This window comes from Schistocerca nitens, chromosome 8 (assembly GCF_023898315.1).
Source record: "Schistocerca nitens isolate TAMUIC-IGC-003100 chromosome 8, iqSchNite1.1, whole genome shotgun sequence".
Taxonomy (NCBI): Eukaryota; Metazoa; Arthropoda; class Insecta; order Orthoptera; family Acrididae; genus Schistocerca; species Schistocerca nitens.
The window spans coordinates 90,030,807-90,052,650 of record NC_064621.1 but is presented as its reverse complement, the minus strand read 5'-3'; positions in this window follow the sequence as shown (position 1 = coordinate 90,052,650).

The following is a 21,844-nucleotide window of genomic DNA, read 5'->3' as shown; positions in this document are numbered from 1 at the left end:
TATCGTTTCCAGAATGAAATTTTCGCCCTGCGCTGATGTTAAATTTCCTGTCAGATTACACCTGTGCAGGACCGTGACTCGAGCTCGGACCCTTTTCATTTCGCGGGTAAGTGCTCAGCCGACATTCCTGCAAGTTTCGCAGAACTTCTGTGACGTTTGGAAGGTAGGAGATGAGGTAGTGTCGGAGACATGGCTGTGAGGAGAAGCTGTGAGCTGTACTTGGGTAGTTCACTCGATTGAGCTGCGGAAACCAGGGGGTCGAGTTCGAGTCTTGGCTTCAAACACACTTTTAATCGACTAGGATGTTTCACATCAGTGAACAGTCAGCTGCAGAGTGAAAATTTCATTCTCAAAACATCAAACTTCTGTACTCTAAATGGGGCTAGAAGCAAAGAAAAGTACCCTACATGCTGCGAATTATTTTTCTAATTCTCAGACGAAGAACTGGAAGAAAATCCTTTCCTCTCCAGTCGCTCACTATTGTAAATACGATGGGTTATAGGATTCTGCCAAAGTTGCAACAGAACTGGCGATTTATCTTTGTCTGAATTATTAACCTCCTCTCATTTTAAGAAAAATCATCATTTATGAGTGATGGACAGCAGCATTTTGGCTCTACAGTGGAAGTCATTCCAAGTTACTACTCACCAGACACACGTAAACCAACAGTTCCTGTACGGGATTTACTTCGAAAATGTGTTGTACGATTACTAAATTACAGAGGCTTTAAGCACCGATAATACGCTTTATAAGTAAACTTGAATTACAATTCTTTATCTGATGTGTCAACCATTGCATTTTAGACATCTATACTGGTTTAGTCGCCTCTTGTGCCATCATCTTCTATTTAGTTCAATCGAACGTAGCGGCTACTGATACAATTACCTTCTTGTTAACATGAACACGCAATTTACAACCTACACGATTGATGTCTCAGAATGAATAGTGTCCAATACATATTTAGCTATCAGATGATACGATATTCTTGTCCTGTCCGCACCCTTATTGTCTTCCTTCGAATATCTTCATACACTCGCAGGAATGAATATGAAAACTTGCAGACGCATCCAAAAGTAATACCGATTAAAAAAAATTTATATACACGTATCCCTGCGAATCACGTAATAATTTGATGGAAGGCGTGGGAGCAAGCCACTGTATGAAACATGTAGCTCACTTCTTTGCAGAACTCGCGCCTTGCTGAGTCCGCCTACTCATGCGGGTGGCCTGGCGCACCTCTAAAGCTGCAGCGGGCGTTGGTGATCGTCATCTGCAGGACGCAGAAGCCACTCGGATTGACGGCCGGCAAATTCTACTACGTATCGCGAGAGACGTTTGTCCGGGTAAGTGCAGCAGGGTAACTGAGCTGTAAAAGTGGTTGTATTAAAGTAAGAGGTCAAAACACATTTAAAATGAAATGAAATTGTCGTTCGTAAACACCATGATACTGTTCACAAACTCTTATTTTGTTTCACATCGTTTCCTTTACGGGCAGTGTTTCGATGTACCAACACTGCTGCATTTATTACAGATAAAACTCATCTTAGGTGACTTTAAAACTGTGTGATGGACGAGCATTTGAACCTGTCTCTCTGTCTTTGTGAGAAAGTGTAATACTTCAGAGCGAAACTTACTCACCAGCTCAAGACTTCATGTTTGCTGTGTTGCTAGCGTAGAACTCTGGCGAGCTAGCTAATCCTTAATGGAGAAGGTATCATTCAATGGCCGTGTAGATACTGCTCGATATCTAAACCTGTTTCAACATTATCGGCATTTACAATCGGCTAGACTACTTCGTACTAGAGGAGTACAGTAGGATCGTTTAAGGAATGTTCACTATTACTTCATTCCGTGGAAGCCAACTGATAGTTTTCTTTTTTTTTATGTCGTTATACATCTGACGCGATGCCCCATGAATTCCTCTCTTGTGACAACCTCTTCGGAACGTAGTGGCACTTGCGGCCTTAGTCTTCAATTACTTGTTGAATGTATTCCAGGGTTTTCTCCTATTATTTTTACACTCTCCAGCCCCTCTAGTGAAATGGAAGTTACTTAGTCATGTTTTAACACATCTCCTATAGCTCTAAAAAAAAAAAAAAAAAAAAACTTGTAGATTTATGGTAAGGTCCTATGGGACAAAATTGCTGAGGTCATTGGTCCCTAAGCTTACACACTACTTAATCTAGCTGAAAGTAAGTTACGCTAAAGGCGACACACACACCCATGCCAAGGGAGGTCTCGAACCGCCGACAGGGAAGCCACGCAGACCGTGACAAAGCACCCAAGACAGCTCGGCTACCTAGCGCGGCACCTACAATTCTGTCCCTTTTTCTTTGCACTGATCTTTAATATTCACTTTTTCCCCGATTCTGCCAAAATCCTCTCTGCTTTTCCCATGTTATAAGAACACCTGGTCTTCACCAATCTTCTCAGACGCATCGGTTATCTTCATTTCCGGTCTTCCGGCCGTCTATCATTCAATACCATGCAACGCTGTACGCCACACATATATTTTCAGAAATTTTGTCGTTTTTATGGGAAACAAAATGTGATATTACAAGGCTGCTTTCATGCCGGAATGCCAGCTTTCTCTGTTATAGTCTCCTTTTTATGTCCTCCTTCTTTTGTCAATATTGTGTTATTTTGTTTCCGAGGTAGCAGAATTCATTCATTTCTTCTAATTTCTGATCCGCAGTTTTGATGATAAGTTCTTCACTAATCTGATATCTTCTAGTCCCCCTCATTTCCTTCATTCTTTGGTTTCCCCTCAGTCCATATTCTGAGCTCATTAGACTCTTCATTCCACTCAATAAGTCCAGAAGACGTTGTTCCCTAACATTCTACGTGGTGTCTGTTTGTTCTATATCGTGTCTCCGTACCACTTTTGTGCAACGACGCTCTGAGCGTGTTTTTTAGGGAATTGACTAGTTTGAACCTGGGACCTCTTGCTGGTAAGGAGACGCCAGACCACACATGACATGTAGAGTCCAGAAGAGTTCAGTGAGACTAGCGATGATATAACCCAATACATAATGATTTCAGAGTCAGCTCCACTGCACTCCCTGTAAAAGAATCTTAATACTAACTAAATTTAGTGGAAGGGGTTCAAGGCTTTCCTATTTTTAGTTAGCTGGTAAAATAACGTCGAAATAGCAGTTAAGTATACCATTGGAAATTTTACTCTACTCACAAAACACTGTTTATAAACTGCACTATTGATAAAAAGAAATGTTTTAATACAGAATAATAAAAACCAACTGCGTTCAACAAAAATGTGAACGAATATTCCCTCAGTGTGTTTCCAACTTCTACAATGGATCGAAGGATGACCTATGCCATATCACATCTATAATCTAGGTTTAAATTAAGTTTCACAAGAGAGAAAACGATCAAAATGGTCTACAGTGACCCTCAATTATTTTTAATTACTTATCTAACTTGTCGTATATTACAGTGGCTGATGTGGCTTCTTAATAACTATATAACAGAAAAATCATCACGTTTCAGATTTTTACTTCAAGTGGCAAATGTGAACACCATGAGCTTTAATTGACGATCGGCACTAGTATTACGCAAAAAGGGGGTGTAACACATGATACTTCTGCACTTCTGAGTGAAGCTTTATGCGCTGTTATGCGGCATTGCGTGCATTCATTAGCTTGTCGGTGTTCGTCAGGGAGTGGCGGGCAGTACAGCTACGCTCACCTCGCCGTCTCGAAAGCAACTCCCTCCTAACTTCTCCTTACTACAATTTACCAAAGTTGGTTTAAAAAGCTATCTGGCTGTGTTTTCAACTGACCAATCAGGGTCTCAATGTTAACCTTAAGCTCCGTCTACAAAAATTCTGTCTATCCAATGAGATACGTTATACTTTTCATGGTGGGGTAATGTTTTTAAAGTTTGCAACGTAACAGAGACGCGAAAAAGTCTCACGCTAAAACTTGCAGCTGGTGTGGTCCTTATAGTGTTATCGTAAGATCTATACTGTTCTTCTGGAGGGCTCAATCTTTTAACATGGGCTGGGGGTGGTCCTGACGTAACAGAGACGTGAAAAAGTCTCACGCAAAAACTTGCGGCTGGGGTGGTCCTAGCGGTTAGCTGGCGACGTGGGTGTGGTGATAAACATCTCAGTAAATTAGCTTACTACGCCTATTTTCACTCATTGCTTTCATATGGCATCATATTTTGGGGTAATTCATCACTGAGGAATAAAGTATTTATTGCACAAAAGCGTGTAATCAGAATAATAGCTGGAGTCCACCCAAGATCATCCTCCAGACATTTATTTAAGGATCTAGGGATATTCACAGTAGCTTCTCAGTATATATACTCTCTTATGAAATTTGTTATTAACAACCAAACCCAATTCAAAAGTAATAGCAGTGTGCATAACTACAATACTAGGAGAAAGGATGATCTTCACTATTCAAGATTAAATCTAACTTTGGCACAGAAAGGGGTGAATTATACTGGCACTAAAGTCTTTGGTCACTTACCAAATAGTATCAAAAGTCTGACGGATAACCAACAAGTATTTAAGAAGAAATTAAAAGAGTTTCTGATTGACAACTCCTTCTACTCCATAGAGGAATTTTTAGATATAAATTAAGAAAAAAATATTTAAAAAAATAATAAAAAAAATAAAAATAAAAAATAAAGAAAAACAAAAAACACAATAAAATAAAGTTGTTATATTAACTTAAGTATGTTGTTAAATTAACCTAATTATGTCATGTATTGGAAAATTCGACTCGTTCCACATCATTACGAAATATCGTATTCATGATCCATGGAACTAGTATTAATCTAATCTAATCTAATCTAATCTAATCTAATCTGTCCATCCCTTATCGTAGGACCTTCAGCTTAACACAGTTCTGCTCTCGTCTTCTGTTCTCGTTTCTCCCCTCAGAACTGCGGCTGTCTCACGGTGGGAAGGTATGAGATGCATTTAGGCATTCTTGTGTTAGTCTGTGGTATTCCATTTGCTCACTCGTTACTCGTATTACTTTGGTTAATTTAATGTGACGATTAATTCGGAGCTATGTGACATACTACTGGATTTGCTTATCATGTCAGGGTTTTCATGGTAGGTGTTGGATTTGTCTGACACCTTACAGGGTATTAACGACGCTAGCGAGTATTGCCTTTCATTCCCTTTAGGGTGAACTTTAATCCCACTTACTGTTATTTCGGTCATATTGCTTCTTCGAGGCATAAACATAACAGCTGGGGAGAAAGGTAGCATCACTGTCTGCCCTTGTTTTAATGTGAGATCTTCGTTCCTCCTCTTCAGCTGTTATTGTTCCATCTCGAATTTTATTTGTATTGTTTACTACCCGCCTTTCCATATGGCTTACGTCATCTTTCGAACATGTTGCGCCATTTCACATTGTTGAAACTTTTCTGAAGTATGCCTTTCATTATCAAGGAAAAAGTAAGAACTGCCACTATGGTACATTTCGTGTCCTAAAACCAAACTGATAGTCATACAAAAGAAACTCAGTTTCCTTTTCCATACTTTTGTATATATTTATTCTGTGCAACTAAGATTCATGATGCACTGAGCTTTCAGTGTGATAGTTGTACTTACGTGTCATTGCTGCTCTAGTGTTATGTGTGTCATATTTTTTCGAATGTGTTCTTGCATGTCTACAGTATCACACATTTTACATACCACCTTGAATAGCTGTTGGTGGAAACTTTCTCCAATCATACTACAAATTTCTAATGAATGTTACCTATCCATTGCGCCTAACTTGTTTGCATGTCTTCCAATAGTATGTGAAACGCTGACTGTAATAGAAGGTTCTCTATGTCTTCCATACGGACTCTCATTGCTTATGCTACATGTCATCAGACAAGCCTTCTCGAAGCCGAGTTTAGCCGATAAACCACATTTACTTGAGCAGTGACTGATAATGAACACACTTCATTGGTGAAATGTCTAGCCGACAAGATAGATATCCATTTTCACCCAGAGTAGTGAATTTTCCCTCTACAGAACTTGAAAGACGTCATGCGACATCCTCACAGAACCATTGACGATAAAACAGACGTGCCGCGGTATTGCAACCAGATGATAACGCGATCAGGGCTGTTGATTCTGAATTGCAATTGTTTGTAAGTAGAATAATCGACCATTACATGAAGGCTGCTACAGACGTAAAACCGCTTTAGCTACCTAAGTAGTCCACACAGTTTTAATCTGTCAGGAAGTTTCATATCAGCGCAAACTCCGCTGCAGGGTGAAAATCTCATTCTGGGAACACCCCCCAGGCTGTGGCTAAGCCATGTCTCCGCACTATCCTTTCTTGCAGGAGTGCTAGTTCTGCAAGGTTCGCAGGAGATTTTCTGTTAAGTTTGGAAGGTAGCAGACGTGGTATTGGCAGAAGTGTGGCTGTGAGGATGGCACATGAGTCGTGCTTGTGTAGCTCAGATTGTAGAGCACTTGCCCGCGAAAGGCAAAGGTCTCACGTATGAGTGTCGGTCCGGCACACAATTTTAATCTGCCAGGAAGTTTCATATGAGCGCAAACTCTGTTGCAGGGTGAAAATCTCATTCTATGCTGGATGCCATCTTCAAGCATTTGCCACTGGCATTAAGATTTCACATAGAGACGTCACTGTAAAATCCTGGGCACCATTCAAAGCAGTCTTCCACCAGTGAATCAATTTTAGACATGCTTGTACCTATAGGGATCTCATAGGCGCAACTAACATTTCCTCCTCTATTATTAAGTAAGTTTTGTTTAGCTTTACTGGTGACAATGATAATAGGATTTGCCGTAATCGACGCTTTACAGGTTCATTATTCCTGGCCTTTGTTTTCTTTAGACGATTATCAGCAGCATATGTATGTTTCAGAAAACTCAAGCCGCAAAACAGCATTAGAACAAACCGTTTACTACAAGTTTCGATCTATGATCATCTTGTGCTGTGATACATTAGTCAATAAATGTCACCTGCCCCTCATGTAGAAACATAAAATCACAGTAACGATCACGTTCATGAGTGACAGTAAGTTAGACAGCAAGTATCGTCATATCGACAAACAAGTAACTGAAAGTATGTCAAATATGTGGACAACAGACCAGGACACGGATAAACAAACTAGACGACAATAAGGTGCTACGCAAAGATGCTGCTAGAACGATGGCAACATGGGCAACGGTTGTAGACGTACAAATAAAAGTTGTGGTCAAAGAGAGTAAGTGTGTTACAAACAAGGTAGTTATCAATCAGTCTTAACACAGCGAATATAGGTCCACAGTATCACGCGCAAGCCCTGAGCTTATGGGCTGTGCACTTGGCAGCCATCTATACAGGGTGCCTCAAACTTTTGTGTCCAATTGAAACAGGTGACAGTGGGTCAAAAATCGATTATACTGAGTCACAGAATGAATGATCAGAAATGAATATTTATAGTGTTATGGTCATACACAGAGTACAATCCATAACAATATAGCTCATAAACGTTGTCCAAAGAGGCACCGCCAGCCTCAATGCATATGCTACAACGGCACATGCAGTTTTACCACTCTCTATAAAAGATCCCATGTGTCTGCCGTATCCCTGAGCACCAAATAGACATATGGTGTAAAACTTAACTCATAGCAAATGTGTTGTGTGATGACTGCATGCATCACACCATGCATTAACCTATGCCACATGCACACCACTACCCTAGCATCTTTTGTCCATTGCATCAGACAGCTTGTGATATGTCCATGGTGATGCATGTTACTGCCTGTCTCCTGGTTCAACAGACAACAGGGATGTTTGAGAGAATGAAGCAGAACTAATGCAGCGTTGCCATGCATGAACTGAGACTGGCGGTCGCCGCTCTGAACAATTACTTTGAGGAAAGTTGTTGTTATGCATTGTATGCTGTGTATGTCTGTAACCAATAAACATGCATTTCCTATCATTGGTTCCCTATCTCAATATAACCGGTTGTGGACCAACTACCACCTGTATTAATCTCACCCAAAAGGTTTGATACACCCTGTATTTCAGCTGCACGGAACACTATTGGGCAGTTAGGACAGGTTCAGTCAAGTTGAGCACAATATGTACCACATATGAGTGCTTTGAGTAGGAATTCACGATGAGCAACCATATCGATCCCAGAATTATGCTCATAAAGTCGCGATTGTTGTGGATCCAGGGACAGTAGGATGCAGGGCAGGGTAAAAAGGATTTTGGTGGTTCTCCTTGAAACCAGGCAAACACTGTGTGGGCATGTACCATTATCTTGATGTTGCTGTCGACACCCGGCCAGTACACATGTGGGTGTGCCAACTCCTTCATGGAGGATATTCCACTATGACTCTGGCGCCATAATCTCAGGACTCATTACTGCAATTCACCTGCTTATCAGTGCTGGTCAGTCAGTATCAAAGAGAATGACGTCACCAATATTTGAGGACTCAGGAGAGATGTGTTTCTAGGGGCTGAGATTGGTCGCCAGCAAATGGTGAGGAAGCCTTGTCAGTTGTGGGTATCGGAGGACTAGCTGCAAGGTGGGGATGACGGCGTATGTTTGCGGTGACATGTATGGCCATGAAGGGGAAGCTGTTCATTGTGTGTTGTTGTGAACTATCAGTCTGGAAGCAGAGGACCTCCTGTTGGTAGAAATGAGTATCTGAACCTGATGGGGGGTGCGTCAAAGCTTAAGTGTTTGCTGGGTGGTACACCCAGCACTGGAGGCATTGAGCTGTTTGCTCAGAGAGATTGTATTGGGTCAAAGTGATGTGTCCGATATTTATGATCCGTAATTAGAACTTTCACTTTGCCCCCGAAATGTAGTCAAGGATTTTTTAACGCAAACACTATCGCAAATGACTTCCTTACGACCTGGGAGTAGGACGTTTGAGAGAGAACGTCGTGAGACAAGGGACGGATATCAGCATGGATTTAATTACGTAGAGTCCTAGTCTCCTGTCAGGGGTCCAGTTGTGGAACACTCCCCTTTTACGTATGACTGAGTTGTTACAGAATGGGACTAGCTTGGAGTAAGAACTTGGAGTAATAGGTGACTTCGGGCAAAAACACGCGCAGTTCGGGTAAATTCCTTAGAAGGAGAAGGGCAGAGGGTCTCTGGAAAGTGCAGAAAGGGCTTTAGTTTCTAAGGGTGCAGGATAAACACAGGAAGAGTCTAGACGCAGAAACAATCAATATTTTAGTTGTAAACTGTCATAGCCATGTTTCGAAAGAACCAGAGCTCAAAGCGCGTTTAGAAATCAATAAAGCTCAAGTCGTTACAGCTACCGCTGTCTTCGATTTGTTGGAGAAAATACGTATTCAAAGCTGGTAGCTGGTATGGAATATCGTCAGAAAATGTAGTAAATGCTTTGCAGGAAAATTATTTTTAGCAATTAGTTCAGCAGTACATTTCCATGTGTAAATGTTTTCGGTAACGTACTTGATTTCTGAGCAATAAATAATCCGAGCAAATGGGGAAAAGCAAGATGGATGCAGGGATTAGTAACCACAAGATCGTTGTAGCGAAACTGACCACCGCAACATCCAAACCCACCAAGAATGAACGTAAAATGTAATTGAAAAAAGTATTCAAGAATTCGAAGCTTGAATAACTGCCAACACGAATAAGGTAGACTTGGATGTCCTCAGAGTAGCAAAAAATCTTAAAACAATAAAAGCAGGTTTTCAAGTGCAGATAGCATACCAGTAAGCTTCCTTTCAGGGTTCTAATACAATAGCTCCATACTGAACAATCATATAAAAAGGCTCTCTCGACGGCAGATCCGTACCAAAAACTAGAAGTTATACATGTCACACCGGTACTTAACAAAGGAGATAGAAGCAATCCGTTGAATTACAGACTCATTTCAATGGCGTCAATTTACAGCAGGATTTCGATACTGTGCTCGAACATTATGAACGATCTCGAAAGTAACGGTCTGTAGACACACAGTTCGGAAAATGTAGTTCTTGTGAAGTACTACCAGCTCAGTCGTACAAAGGAATGAGTGTTATCGACACGGGATATTAATTGATTCCACATTTGTAAATTTACAAAAGGCCTATGACAAAGTTTTTCACAAGAAACTTCCAATCAAGTTGCGTGGCTATGGAGCATCGCTTCAGTTGTGTGACTGTATCCTTGATTTCCTCTCAGCTATGGCACAGCACACAGTAGTCGACGGAAAACCTTTGAGTAAAACAGAAGTGTTCTCCGGTGTTTCCCGAACAACCGCTATAAGCCTTCTGCTGTTCGTAACCTGCATAAAAGATTCAAGAGATTACGTGAGCAGCGCTCTTAGATTGTTCGCAGAAGATGCTTTTATTTACCGTCTAGTAAAGTCATCAGACGATCAAAACCAATCGCAGATTGGGTTTTGGTTATATTGCTGCTTACCACTCGAGTGGTCGTACCATTGTACCGTGTCCAACTATGATGACGAACTGCTGTGCCAGCTGTCTGCTGTAAGAAGCGTAGTTATGCCAGGTGTGGCTTGGTTGACCAGCATAGCAACCCATAAAACTTATGGATCCGTCTTGTGGACCGCGTACTGTTCTATGGAACTATAACATGGTGGAGCAATTTTGAAGTAAGATCAAGCTAATTTCATCCAAACTTAATTTCACCCAGCAAAGAATTAACTCATATGCATTTTGAGCAATAGCGCATTCAGTTCTTTAAACACAGATCATATTCGGATTTGCTACAAGAAATCAGTTCAGTCTCAATCCTAAGGACCGCTGTTTAGAACGGCAGGATACTTGACATGACATGGGATCCATTATTAATCGCTAAATTACACGTCGATGCATATGTCTACGTTACTGATTTTGAATAATTTAACGTTGGGAAAAGAAATTCACAAATGAATTTGTATGATGTGTAGAGACTTACTACATAAAATCTTACTACATATAATGAGGGAGGGAAGGAGGCGGAATGAGTTCCCATTGGTATCAAGATATTTGGAGCTGATATTGTTGTGGTATTTAGTCCGACTTATGATTTGATACAGATCTCCGCATTTATCTATCATAGCTCTTGTAACCCATTTCCATTCCTTCATAGTGGCTGCAGACTACATATATTTCAACCTCCTACCTCCAGTATATTTTTGATCCCACCCCCAGAATTTTTATTCTCCTCTACTAAAATTAGCCAAAGCTGGCCTTGATACAAACCTACAAGTATCCTTAAAAGTAAGACGAGTTCTCTTACCTGTACGTTCGTTCGGTAGCCCATCTATCGAACGTATGCGGGGAGTTTTATCGTTGGTAAGTATTTAGTCACTGCTCTGGAGGGATTTTCCCCAGCAACAAGTTTCGATATACTTCGGCTACAATCTCACTACGTTTAAAAGCAGTGTTTGCTGTAATGTGGGGGTCACGCCAAGCTGGATTCACAAAGGTAATGATCGCGTACAGTTCTCGACTTCTAACAATTATGTAATGTTATGTCTCTAATCTATGGTACTGAGTTCGTTCCTTATACACCTAAGAGGTGTATGGAAATCTACACGTTTGTAACTGTCATATATATATTATTTCCCAACCATAAGTTTAAGTTTGCAGGAGAAAAACAATGATACGCCTCATCCATAAATGACAGTAGAACCGTCGTTTTAGTCTTATGAAACTGTTTCAATGGCAAGGGTATAATGTGTGTTTGAAGAACGGATGCAGGCTACCACGTATGTATAGTATCTATCTGGATGTAGATTTAGATGTAGAAGTGGCAGTAGAAGACTGAGTGATATCCTGCAACTTACGAAAAGGGCGTTTTGAGTAAGTGCCTAAAGTAGTCTTGTTTTCTTTTTTACGTTGTCGGTCTTCTGAATGGTTCTGTGCTGCTCACCACGAATTCCATTAGTGTGTCTGTTGTGAATTGGCACGAGAGCCAGTCCAGGATTATAGAGGAAGCCGAAAGGCACGCGTTTTAGCTCACGCAGGCTGGCGTGAGGTCTGGAATAGGACAAGGAATTTAGACTAGAAAAAAAAAAGGATGTAGCTGGTGGAATAATTAACTTCAATCCATCAAAGTTGAACGTAGCTCTTGTCTGTACATTATTTACAATATCAATAGTAACTGAACATGGCGCCTTGCTAGATCGTAGCAAATGACGTAGCTGAAGGCTATGCTAACTATCGTCTCGGCAATTGAGAGCGTATTTTGTCAGTGAACCATCGCTAGCAAAGTCGGTTGTACAACTGGGGCGAGTGCTAGGAAGTCTCTCTAGACCTGCCGTGTGGCGGCGCTCGGTCTGCAATCTCTGATAGTGGCGACACGCGGGTCCGACGTATACTACCGGACCGCGGCCGATTTAAAGGCTACCATCTAGCAAGTGTGGTGTCTGGCGGTGACACCACATTCCTCCCCCGCAAATCGGCGCACGGTTGTGGCATAAGGCTTCCGCCCGCCGTGGGGAGGACCCCATGTTGACGTATGCGACGAGGTGGGGAGCCTAACAACAGGCGAGGATGTCCCACCCACACCCTGCCATTCGGACCGCGGGGAGCTAGGAAACGCCTGAAAAACTACTCCAGGGTGCACTCCAACATGCGGTGTATGTGCCCGTAGGGAGACAGGAGGGGCCGAAGGGTCGACCTCCATCGGGGCGGGGCATCCGACGGGCGAAGACGACATATGGTCCGGAGTGGGCTTGAGTTCCATGTTGGAGGACAACTGGTCACGGGAAGCGATCGGCGGCGCGTGACCCAGGGAGGCGCTCGGCGGTTGCAGCGACGCATCCACTGCGGACGTCGCCAGCGGGAGAACAGGCGGCGGCGGCGGTGGCGGCGGCGCGTCGCCATGCGGCAAAATGGAAGGCAGCGTCGGTAACACCTGGGGTTGAGGCGAGCCAGTAGATGGGTCCCCCGGGTGCTGACCTGACGGGACCGTCCCTGAAAGCAGACGGGGAGCGGCAGATCCCGTGCGTCGACAGAGGCGCAGCTGATTGAGATGCCGACGCACCTTACCAGAGGCCCCCAATACCAGATACATAGCGCGGCCGAGGCAGCGAAGAATGCGCCCTTCGAGCCAACGCCGTGAACCTCGATAGTGACGATAGTAGACAACGTCGCCTGGGGCAAAAGCAGGTGTCTACCGCTGCACAGGAACCAGATGCGGCTGATGTAACAAAGACATCAAGGTTCGATGATGACGACCGTGGAGCAACTCATCCAGCGAGCGACCATCTCGGGGCTGAGAGCGATACGAGGACAAGAAGAGCGATAACGCGTCCTCCCGAGGATGCGACTCTTTCAACTTCAACATCTGTGACTTGAAAGTCCTGACCAATCGTTCAGCGGCGAAAATGGAGCGGACGTCAGAAGTTGAATACCATTGGCCTTGCAGAATGACTGAAATTCTGCGGACATGAATTGTGGGCCATTGTCGGAAACAACAGTCTGTGGAAGACCTTCAATGCAAAAGATAGCAGATAACGCTTGGATGGTGGCAGATGAGGTCGTGGAAGACATCCGGACAACAAAAGGAAAATTACTGAATGAATCGACCAGAACCAACCATCGAGCATTCCAGAATGGACCAGCAAAATCGACGTGTAAACGTTGCCAAGGGGAAGTGGCTTTCGGCCATGTAAAGAATTTCTGCGGTGGTGCGGATTCTTGTTCGGCACACGCCATGCAAGAAAAGCACATATTCGAAATCGCAGCATCGATTCCGAACCAAGTACAGTGCTGACGAGCAAGTTGTTTCGTTCTCACTAAACCCCAATGTCCTTGGTGGAGAAGCTGTAAGACAGAGGACTGTTACGAACGTGGGACCACGACCCTGGACTGATCATTATCAGAACGCAACACCAAAACACCACGTCGTACAAAAAGTCTCTCCTTGTGAGCAAAAAATCGGCAAACCAACGGATCCCCGATCCGTGACTTTGACAAGGGCCATTGCGTAGCTACAAAACGTAGAACGGTAGCAAGGACAGGGTCTGCAGCTGTGGCTGTAGCTACACGACGATAATCAATCGGAAACGATTCGACCACGTCATCAGTTTCCGAATCAATGAACATGCAAGCAAGTTCGGAGGAATCGAATGCTCTATCCTCAGCAACAGGCAAACGGGACAACGCATCGGCGTTTCCGTGCTTAGCAGTGGACCGATACAAGATATCGTAGCGGTACTACGAGAGGAAAATAGACCAGCGAATGAATTTCTGCGCTGTACGTGGAGGTACAGGCTTGTTCGGATGAAAAAACGATGTCAAAGGTTTGTGGTCTGCGATGATGGTAAAGTGACGACCATACAAGAAATCATGAAACTTTGTAACACCAAATACGAGAGCCAATGCTTCTTTCTCGATCTGTGAATAATGTCTTTGCGCAGACGAGAGCAATTTGGACGCAAAGGCAATAGGGCGATCGTGGGATCCATCTTTGTGCGCAAGCACAGCACCGATCCCGAAATCCGATGCATCCACCATCAACAAAAGGGGTTTCTGGGGATCGAATGGCGTAGGGCAAGTATTGGAAAGCAACGCCGATTTCAACTGGCGAAAGGCGCGTTCGCATTCCGTCGTCCAGACGAACGGAACACCTTTACGGCGTAAGCGATGAAGCGGAGCTGAAATGGAAGAGGCGTGCGGCACATATTTGTTACAATAGAATTTTTCCCAGCACACTCTGCAGCTGCTTCAAATTCTGCGGTGAAGGCAAGTCTTGTATGGCACGGAGGTGCTCGGGACTGGGATGTATGCCTTGGGCATTGAGTACATGTCCCAGGTAGGGTAAGTCCTTCCGCAAGCGTAGACCAGTTTGTCGCAAGACCTGAAATAATGTTCTGAGATTGGCTAAATGTTCTCCTTCCGTCTTTCCGGAGATCACAATATCGTCCAGATAGTTTGCTGCAGTAGGGACCGACGCACAAACAGTTTGCAGATATTGTTAAAAGAATGCAGGGGCGGATGCACACCCGAATGGCAGTCGTTTGAATCGATACAAACAAAGATGCGTGTTAACCACCAAATCACGCTGGGAGTCTTCGTCCACCGGTATTTGCAAGTACGCATCTGCTAGGTCCAACTTCGAAAAATATTTACCCGGGCACAGTTTGTCAAAAATATCCTCCGGGCGGGGTAAAGTAAAAGTAGCAATCACTAGTTGTGGATTCACTGTTGCCTTGAAGTCCACACAAAGTCTCAATTTTCCCAAAGGTTTTCGCAAAATTACTAAGAGTGATGCCCAGAGAGAAGCCTGCACACGTTCAATCAGACCTTGTGATTCCAAATCGTGTAATGAGTTTGCGACCTCATCACGCAATGCGTGGGGAACATTGCGCGCTCTGAAAAATTTCGGTTGCGCGTTTACTTGCAGTTCCAAATGTGCTTTATAGTTCTTAGCGCAACCAAGGCCCGGTGCAAAAATGTCTGCCAATTCTTCACGTAGACGAGAAACACTGTCTGAAGGCACGGTCTGGTTCACTGATAGGACCTGATTGACTATAGACAAGTTAAACAACTGAAATAAATCGAAACCAAACAAGTTCACTGCAGAAGAAGAATGAAGGACGTACAATGACACAAGTTTTGTTTGTCCCTTGTATATTGCAAGAAGGCTGCACTGTCCTAATGCAGGGATATGCTGACCGGAATAGCTACTGAGCTTAACATTTGCAGCGCGCAACGGAGGTGTGCCCAGCTGTTTGTACGTGTCTTGATTGATCAGTGAAACTGAAGCTCCGGTATCGAGCTGGAATGGTATCACTTTGCCGTTAATGTCCAAGTCCACAAAAAGTTTATTGTCCTGTTGACGACAAGAGGGACTGTCTCGAGCAACGTGAACTGACACTGGTACAAAATCACTTGCGACTTGACGGGATTTCCGGCGATGTCGACGCACACTATTTGTGGGACGAACACAGTCACTGTTAGAGAGAGTGGCAATGGGCGGAGTGGAATGAACGACATGAATTTCCGTGGACGAAGTTTCACGAGCCAGAGTATCCTTGGTTCGATTCCGATTCCGGCACGAATCATAGGACCTGGAATGGTTGTGAGTGTCCGATCTGAGCTTTTTCTGGCAAACACTCTGAACATGTCCATTTTTATTACAGAAAAAGCAAATAGCCTGGCGTGACGGGCAGTTCTCACACGAATGTCTAGTAGCACACCGCGGGCATGATTTTAGCACTGCATTTGCTTGCCTGCGCGGCACACGTGGCTGAGAGCCTGGTGGCAGCTGCGCGGTCGGGCACGAGGACTGTTTACCGCTCCGTGCAGGTCGCCCGGCGGGCCGGTTACATCTACATCTACATCTACATCTATACTCCGCGAGCCACCTTACGGTGTGTGGCGGAGGGTACTTATTGTACCACTATCTGATCCCCCCTTCCCTGTTCCATTCACGAATTGTGCGTGGGAAGAACGACTGCTTGTAAGTCTCCGTATTTGCTCTAATTTCTCGGATCTTTTCGTTGTGATCATTACGCGAGATATATGTGGGCGGTAGTAATATGTTGCCCATCTCTTCCCGGAATGTGCTCTCTCGTAATTTCGATAATAAACCTCTCCGTATTGCGTAACGCCTTTCTTGAAGTGTCCGCCACTGGAGCTTGTTCAGCATCTCCGTAACGCTCTCGCGCTGACTAAATGTCCCCATGACGAATCGCGCTGCTTTTCGCTGGATCATGTCTATCTCTTCTATTAATCCAACCTGGTAAGGGTCCCATACTGATGAGCAATACTCAAGAATCGGACGAACAAGCGTTTTGTAAGCTACTTCTTTCGTCGATGAGTCACATTTTCTTAGAATTCTTCCTATGAATCTCAACCTGGCGCCTGCTTTTCCCACTATTTGTTTTATGTGATCATTCCACTTCAGATCGCTCCGGATAGTAACTCCTAAGTATTTTACGGTCGTTACCGCTTCCAATGATTTACCACCTATGGCATAATCGTACTGGAATGGATTTCTGCCCCTATGTATGCGCATTATATTACATTTATCTACGTTTAGGGAAAGCTGCCAGCTGTCGCACCATTCATTAATCCTCTGCAGGTCTTCCTGGAGTACGTACGAGTCTTCTGATGTTGCTACTTTCTTGTAGACAACCGTGTCATCTGCAAATAGCCTCACGGAGCTACCGATGTTGTCAACTAAGTCATTTATGTATATTGTAAACAATAAAGGTCCTATCACGCTTCCTTGCGGTACTCCCGAAATTACCTCTACATCTGCAGATTTTGAACCGTTAAGAATGACATGTTGTGTTCTTTCTTCTAGGAAATCCTGAATCCAATCACAAACCTGGTCCGATATTCCGTAAGCACGTATTTTTTTCACTAAACGTAAGTGCGGAACCGTATCAAATGCCTTCCAGAAGTCCAGGAATACGGCATCAATCTGCTCGCCAGTGTCTACGGCACTGTGAATTTCTTGGGCAAATAGGGCGAGCTGGGTTTCACATGATCTCTGTTTGCGGAATCCATGTTGGTTATGATGAAGGAGATTTGTATTATCTAAGAACGTCATAATACGAGAACACAAAACATGTTCCATTATTCTACAACAGATTGACGTAAGTGAAATAGGCCTATAATTATTCGCATCTGATTTATGACCCTTCTTGAAAATGGGAACGACCTGTGCTTTCTTCCAGTCGCTAGGTACTTTACGTTCTTCCAGAGATCTACGATAAATTGCTGATAGAAAGGGGGCAAGTTCTTTAGCATAATCACTGTAGAATCTTAAGGGTATCTCGTCTGGTCCGGATGCTTTTCCGCTACTAAGTGATAGCAGTTGTTTTTCAATTCCGATATCGTTTATTTCAATATTTTCCATTTTGGCGTCCGTGCGACGGCTGAAGTCAGGGACCGTGTTACGATTTTCCGCAGTGAAACAGTTTCGGAACACTGAATTCAGTATTTCTGCCTTTCTTCGGTCGTCCTCTGTTTCGGTGCCATCGTGGTCAACGAGTGACTGAATAGGGGATTTAGATCCGCTTACCGATTTTACATATGACCAAAACTTTTTAGGGTTCTTGTTTAGATTGTTTGCCAATGTTTTATGTTCGAATTCGTTGAATGCTTCTCTCATTGCTCTCTTTACGCTCTTTTTCGCTTCGTTCAGCTTTTCCTTATCAGCTATGATTCGACTACTCTTAAACCTATGGTGAAGCTTTCTTTGTTTCCGTAGTACCTTTCGTACATGATTGTTATACCACGGTGGATCTTTCCCCTCGCTTTGGACCTTAGTCGGTACGAACTTATCTTAGGCGTACTGGACGATGTTTCTGAATTTTTTCCATTTTTGTTCCACATCCTCTTCCTCAGAAATGAACGTTTGATGGTGGTCACTCAGATATTCTGCGATTTGTGCCCTATCACTCTTGTTAAGCAAATAGATTTTCCTTCCTTTCTTGGCATTTCTTATTACACTTGTAGTCATTGATGCAACCACTGACTTATGATCACTGATACCCTCTTCTACATTCACGGAGTCGAAAAGTTCCGGTCTAATGTGAGAATCGGCTGGTGAAGTTGCAAATGATTTCTGAGCAAAGTCACGTATGCCCTGCCGATCCAATATGTCCATCACTTGTTGATGGGAGGGATTGACTAGTTTCAAAATCTGTTCCCTTATACGAACATCAGAAACGTTCTGTGCAATTGCATCATGTACATAGTATCTGAATAAGGGAGTCCACATTGACACTCAAAAGCACAATCCCTAGTAAGGCCTTGCAAGGTTGCAACCCACTCCCTATTAGTCTGACCTGCCGTACGTTTTGTACGAAAGAAGGTATACCGTTTGGCAACTACATTGACTGATTCTTTGAAATATGCATCTAATACTGACAAAATTTCGTCGTAGGACAGAGTTGCTACGTCGCGTCGGGGAAATAATTTGACTATCACATGGTATGTGTGCAACCCGACGGAGGACAACAAAAATGGCTGCCGCTCGTTACCTTGAATTCTGTAGGCGGCGAGATGGAATCCTAATTGTCGTGACCACTCCGTCCAGCTTTCCAGTGCCGCATCAAAAGGACGAAAAGTAGGTGCAACTGTGTGTTGTGGCTGCGTTAGCGGTGGAGCGGCGGCTGCCGCATCGTCTTGCATTGCACGTTGACCCTGGAAGAGCTGTCAAAGGGCATCCAGTAAGGCCTGCGTCTGCTGATTCTGTAACCGATAAAATTCTGACAGTACATCCGGAGATGGTGGCGAAGCTATTACACAAGTAAATCAGGGCAGTATAGTTAAGAATGCAGATATTCGTCGTCGCCAAAATGTTGCGGATTGGCAGGAGACCAACCCACGAATTTTAGAGGGAGCCGAAAGCCACGCGTTTAGCTCACGCAAGCTGGGGTAAGGTCTGGAACAGGACATAGAAATTACAACTTAGAGAAACGAACGCAGATGGTGGAATACTTTAATCCACTAATGTTGAACGTAGCTCTTGTCTGTACATTATTTACAATATCAATAGTAACTGAACATGGCGCCTTGCTAGGTCGTAGCAAATGACGTAGCTGAAGGCTATGCTAACTATCGTCTCGGCAAATGAGAGCGTATTTTGTCAGTGAACCGTCGCTAGCAAAGTCAGTTGTACAACTGGGGCGGGTGCTAGGAAGTCTCTCTAGACCGGCCGTGTGGCGGCGCTCGGTCTGCAATCACTGTTAGTGGCGACACGCGTGTCCGACGTATACTAACGGACCGCGGCCGATTTAAAGTTCAAATGGTTCAAATGGCTCTAAGCACTATGGGACTTAACATCTTAGGTCATCAGTCCCCTAGAACATAGAACTACTTAATCCTAACTAACCTAAGGACATCACACACATCCATGCCCGAGGCAGGATTCGAACTTGCGGCCATAGCAGTCCCGCGGTTCCGGACTGAAGCGCCTATAACCGCACGGCCACCGAGGCCGGCTCCCGATTTAAAGGCTACCACGTACCAAGTGTGGTGTCTGGCGGTGACATCACATATATGACGAAGGGGAATGGTTTGAGGACTTCCTTGCAACAGTTATGATACCAATAGAGAAGAAGAGAAACACTAAAAAATGTGAAGAGCACCGGACCATCAGTCTAATTTCTCATGCAGCTAAAGTCTTGCTGAGAGTGTTGAATAGAAGGCTAGATGGCAAGCTGGATAGAGGGATTGCAGAGGAGCAGTTCGGAATTACAAGAGGAAAAGGAACAAGAGATGCTATTGACCTGCTAACAACTATAGGGGAAAGATATATTGCAAAAGGTACAGAAATCTTTGCTGTAGATTTAGAAAACGCTCTTGACAGAGTACAGTGGAACAGGCTGATGCATATTTTGAAGAGGAAAGGAGTAGATTGGAAAGAGAGACGACTGATACAGAATCTATACTTACACCAGAAAGGAAGGATAAGGATTGGAAATAAAATGCTAGAAGGAAGCAGCTTTGGACGAGGTGTTAGACAAGATTTTTGCCTTTCCCCACTGTTGTTTAAGCCATACTTTGAAGAGATTATTGCGAAAGGCTTAGATGGGAAAAGAGGAATATGTATTGGTGGAAAGAGAATAGAATGTATAAGATTTGCTGATGACATGGTATTAATGGCAGAAAGTGAGCGGACAGTGAAAGTGAGCGGACAGTGAAAGATCTGAATGAAGCTTGTGTAGCATATGGGATGCAAATAAAGACAGCAAAAACAAGGAGTATGGTCATCAGTACAAGACGCACACTGTCAATAGTAAAATAGGACAATCTACCATTAGCCAAGTAAGAGAATTTAAATATCTTGGAAGCACAATAACTGAAGGGATGTCACCAGGAGGTGAAACTTGTATTGCCATAGCGAAGGAGCCATTCGACAGAAAGAGGAGACTCATATGTGGCAAATTAGATAAAGGTGTAAGGAAAAGTCTTGGCCAATGTTTTGTCTGGAGTGTGGCACTACATGGGGCAGAAACATGGACGCTAAGACGAGAGGATGAAAAAAGGTTAGAAGAATATGAGATGTGGATGTGGAGGAGAATGGAGAGAATAAGCTGGATGGAAAGAGAGAGTGGTGAAAGAGTATTAGAAAGAGTTGGTGAGAGAAGATGTCTGCTGAAGGTTGTAAGAAAAAGGAATAAGAACTGGTTGGGACATTCATTGAGAAGGGAATGCTTGCTAGCAGATGCTTTGGAAGGATTGGTTTGTGGGAGAAGACTGAGGTAGAAGGAGATACAAGATGATAGACGACATAAAGGGAAGAGGAAACTATGCAAACCAGAAGAGGATGGCAGAAGACCGGACAGCCTTGAGAACTACCATATATACGTGATCTGATAATGATGATGTATACAGATGGCAACACTTGGATGTTATAAAACAGTCCTTTAGAAAGTTTAATATTCCTCACACCAATGCATTAATCTACAACGGGCTGGTTCGTTTTCAAATCTTAAAAACATTCTTGTTGAAGGATTCCTTTTGTCCTTCATGTAAGTACAGGTAGTTGATATTTGTAATGGCAGAGACAGGAGCTATTAAATTTCAAATAGTACCCTGCTATTGTTCACAAAATAGCCATCTTCTGGATAGTTGCGAAACAGAAATTTTCGTTTCTGTCTTCATTTATTTTTCTTAACCTTTCCCGTATCTAAAAAGAATAGCACGACGTTAATATGGCAATTGATATCCATCTTCAGGTAACATAGGATAATTCTGTAGGTTTTACTGGTTTTTCCATGTACTTGTGATACGTTGTTTTGTACTAAGTAGTGACTTAAATAAATTGATTCACATCTGCACCATGATTGTCAACATGTTACCGTACGTGTCAAAGTAATCTGCGTGTCATCTTATCATTGCATGTTCGCATTCCATATGTGTACAGTGTTCGTCAAATGTCGTATGACGTAGATAGATAATAA